We start from the raw sequence: 3,854 nt of genomic DNA, 5'->3' as shown, positions 1-3,854 counted from the left end.
ATGAGTAATTGAGTAAGTTGTCGTCATTAATCCTTAATTTCTGAGAAATAAAAAACATAATTGCACAAATTTTGATTGAGATGGTTAGTATTAGAGTTAATAATCAGATAAAAAAATGTTTTGGAGGAATTTTTTGGTTCCTGACACTATTGCATGATAAAACTCTCCCCGGGTCAAATTGACCCACGAACATTATTGCTATACCTCAGAAACGAACATAACAGGAGGGTTAAATTACGTTTCCACAGGTGCCTTCTTATCAACCGGAATACTCCCTATTTTAGAAACTGCCTATTTGCAGTCATAAATTATCTCTGCTGTCTTCTTTAGCTATCCTCCCTGTTTATGTTTGATAATAAAAGACAAGCTGTAACCAAAAGTCTTCAGACGCTCAGTGGACGGCTTGGAGGAGCAGCTTGCTGAGTCTCCTTTTGCAAAAGCTTGGTCATAAAATTCATATACGTTGTCTGTGGTTCTTTTAATGAAGGTTCCAGAAAAATACCCATCAGTCTTCATCCTAATTAATCATCCCGATTATTTCCGTGGTCCAGGCCTGAAACGCCTGATCTACTTCCTCAGTCGGCACGTGTTGAAGACCATCGCTCTTCCCACATCGTTGCCCTCTCAGTGTGGTCAGAGTGCTGGGGCGATCGATACAGAGGCCTCATCTATTGGATAATCAACAGCAGAGCTGATTATGGAGAGTGGGCTCCTGCCTGTTAGTAATGTGGCGTTAGCAGAGCGTCAGACAGAGGAAAGCAGAGCTGCAGTTTTCACGTGTGGTTTGATTAAAGGACGATTAGAGGTTAGAGGTCTCCTGGAAGTGACACAGGTGCTTGTTGTAAGGATTAATGATGGTGGTGGGTTTTTGCTCCACCTCGCCTGCTAATAAACCAGCTGATGACAGTGTTTCCAGCAGACGCCCTGATCTGAAACGGTGTCAGACCTCTGAGATCAAACGACAGCCCTTTTCCTCCTCCACAGATCAATGAGAATATTTGAATCAGTGACAAACATGTGGAGGTTTTCTCGTGTTGGCAGGAGTTTTAATCAAATCTGATCAAACTATGTAGGTTCTTTTTGGACAGAGAGAGATTTTTCCGTCAACCCTTCCGAACAAGCCAGACTAACTGAGGCCCGTAGTTTTCTAAAATTTAAGGGGAAATTCTTCTGGGTCGCTCACTCTTGAGAAGAAAGCAGTTTTCTAACTCTTCTCAGATTCATGGGCAGCAACATTTTCTCACTGATAATGTTTTCCCAATGTGGCATTGAAGGAGCCATTGCTGTTGAGCCAGTCTGCATCAAGTGGGGGCTCGTCCGGGATAAATACGTTTGTTACCTTTTAACTTTAGAGGTGAGGTGTGGCTGACTTTTAGAGCACAGATTGTTTTAAATGAAAACAACTCACACAGACTCACTTAAGCAAATATATATCGTATTATTGATTGAAAGAAGCAAAAGATCACACTAGACAAAATGGACAAAAAGTGTTCAACTTAAATCTGGGAGATTCTGTCTGAGCAAGCTGAGCCAAAGATGGTTGACATAAACAAAACAAAGAAGATCTCAACTGATTATTGTAGAGCTGGATTCATTATGTTTATCCCTGTTTGTGGTACAGCTGGTTGCACTGATGCCTTGCAGCAGGAAGGTCCTGGTGTCAGCCATGTTCGACCCACGCAGACGTGTGATCTGGCTTCCTCCCAAAGCATAAACACGCTCTGTTAAGATAATTGGTCTTTCTAGGTTGCTTTCAGGCATGAGTGAGTGATTTTATTATTTATCCTCCATATTGCCCTGTGATGGACAGGTGACTTGTACTTGGTGTCTTTTGTCCAATGGATATTGGAGGTGCAGGCAATGGAGGGATGGAAACTCCCTCTTTTTATTCTCTAAATAAAATTCATGCTGGTCTCTGGTGCTGGAATAAAGGAGCTTGTTTGGCTCCTGATGGCGAAGTTAAGATGTTTCTCTTGCTTTATTTTGGCACTTTGAAGCAATCCTTACATCACTTTCCCTGGACTCTAGAAGTTGACCCAAAGTTTCTACACTTTCTGACTGATGATGCTCTTTAGCAGTGGAAACACTTCATTTTCAGTTGATTTCATATTGACTTCAGAGTCAGGCGGAATAATGAGTTGCCGGGTCGGACTCTGTATCATCAGTTTTCTTATAGAACGTCTTTCCATTGCTCATTACTGAGAAAAATGCACATGCAGTATGTAAATGAAGTAGTTGGCAATTTCGTAATGTATTCCTGATGCACAGAGGAAATGACTGCACGAAAGTGAACAGCACATCAGAAACATAATGGGCTCAACATTATGATGATGCAAGTACAAGAAGATGTGAGAAGTATTCCTGTCTTGGCTCTTTTGTCAAACTGTGCTTGAACTTCCTCGTGGCTGAGAGGAAGTTCTGGGTTTCTACTCAAACAGTCTCGTTTCATCAGTCACTGTCACTTAAAACCCACATTCATGTGTAACTACTTCCCAACATTTCAACCTTAAAGATTGTCTCCATATTACAGATTCCTACAACCAACCATGTGATCACAAAGACTGAACAATCGTAGATCACCTTGGGGACACCCAACATGGAGACATTGATTGAGGGACAGTTAGAGGACGAATGGATGGAAGAATCGATGAAGGCATTGATCGAGGGACAGCAATGCCCCGCTAGCATAGAAGGGAGAGAGAGAGTTGGAGGATGGACAGACCAGTAGGTGGAGGTGTAGATGGATGAATCGTTGGAGGATGAACCAACGAAAGGATTGATTAAGGCATTGGTAAAGGGGCGGTTGGGGGACGGACAGATGGAAGAGAGATGTGGAGGTTGGAGCAACGAAAGGACAATTGAAGACTGGACGGATGATGGAGGTGTTGACAGAGGGACAGTTGAAAGATGGACATGGAATGATTGATGGAGTCATTGACCAATGGCTGGACAGGAATCAGTTGCTACTTCCTCTGTCTTGCGTAGTTGGACTTATTTAGTTGGAAGATTGAAGGAATCATTAAAATCTTGAGTTCAGGAAACTGGAGCTCATTGAAATTCTTTATTTCCTCACAAACAGTCCCTGTTTTCAATTGTTCTGTGCACTTGTTCACACAAAGATTATCCCAAATATTGGACTGTTTTAAATCATAGTCGTGAGAAAACACATTTTCCTCCACCTGCAGTAAATGCTGTAAACATGTAATATTAATCTCAGCGAGTCTGTGTCTGTGTCACCGACAGATGGAGATGAGGGTGGGAGGAAAGTAAAACGCAATCACACACCCTGACAGACGTTTGGTTTCACAGCCGTTGCTCCGGCTCGGCTGAATCCTCGTTGTCTGTCGGCTTCGTCTCCTCGTCACAGTTTAACGGACAAGGTGTTTTGCTGTTCCATCTCCACTTCTCTCTGTTATTCCTTTATTTTCTGCCTCCGTCTTCCAGCGGCGCAGTCATCTTCATGCGTGCTGAGACCCGTCTCCTCGCAGCGGGTTGGAGCAGAAACGCCGACGTCTCGTGTTTCTGTCAATCACTGAGCTTCAGTCCACGGAGAATCTGTTGCTCTCAACCGATTCACAACCGGGAGTCAGGTTGAGCCTCGCATTTACCTTCTGACCGAGTCATCATCATCATCATCGTCATCATCATCATCATCATCATCATCATCATCATCATCATCATCGTCATCGTCATCTTCTTCTTCTAAAACTATCAGGTTAAATTATTTTATGTTGTTTGGTTGCTTTTTAGTTTCTTCAACTACATATTTTTTCTGCCATCCACCCACCCATCCATCCATCCATCCATCCATCCATCCATCCATCCATCCATCCATCCATCCATCCATCCATCCA

The sequence above is a fragment of the Poecilia reticulata genome, linkage group LG18 (assembly GCF_000633615.1).
Source record: "Poecilia reticulata strain Guanapo linkage group LG18, Guppy_female_1.0+MT, whole genome shotgun sequence".
In the NCBI taxonomy this organism is placed as follows: Eukaryota; Metazoa; Chordata; class Actinopteri; order Cyprinodontiformes; family Poeciliidae; genus Poecilia; species Poecilia reticulata.
The sequence above is the reverse complement of the archived record's forward strand: the minus strand, read 5'-3'. Positions refer to the sequence as shown.